We start from the raw sequence: 307 nt of genomic DNA, 5'->3' as shown, positions 1-307 counted from the left end.
TACAGTTTTATATCTTTATGTTTGAAGCCTGAAATGTGGCAAAAGGTCGCAAAGTTCAAGGGGGCCGAATACTTTCGCAAGGCACTGTAGTTTGGTCGGTGCTTTTAGACCTCTCTGCTTCCTTTGATGCAGTGGATCATGGAATCCTCTTATCTTGCTTGGAGAGCAGTGTGTAGGAATTCAAGGTCTAGATCTTATCTCACCAATAGAGGTTTTTCTGTTAATACTGGTACATGTTCCTCCTTTTCAACTATCCTTTCCTGTGGTGTCCCCCAAAGGTCTTTGATTGATTGATTTTATTCTTTCA

The sequence above is a fragment of the Monopterus albus genome, unplaced genomic scaffold, assembly GCF_001952655.1.
Source record: "Monopterus albus unplaced genomic scaffold, M_albus_1.0 scaffold163.1, whole genome shotgun sequence".
Lineage (NCBI taxonomy): Eukaryota > Metazoa > Chordata > Actinopteri > Synbranchiformes > Synbranchidae > Monopterus > Monopterus albus.
This window is presented reverse-complemented; position numbering follows the sequence as displayed.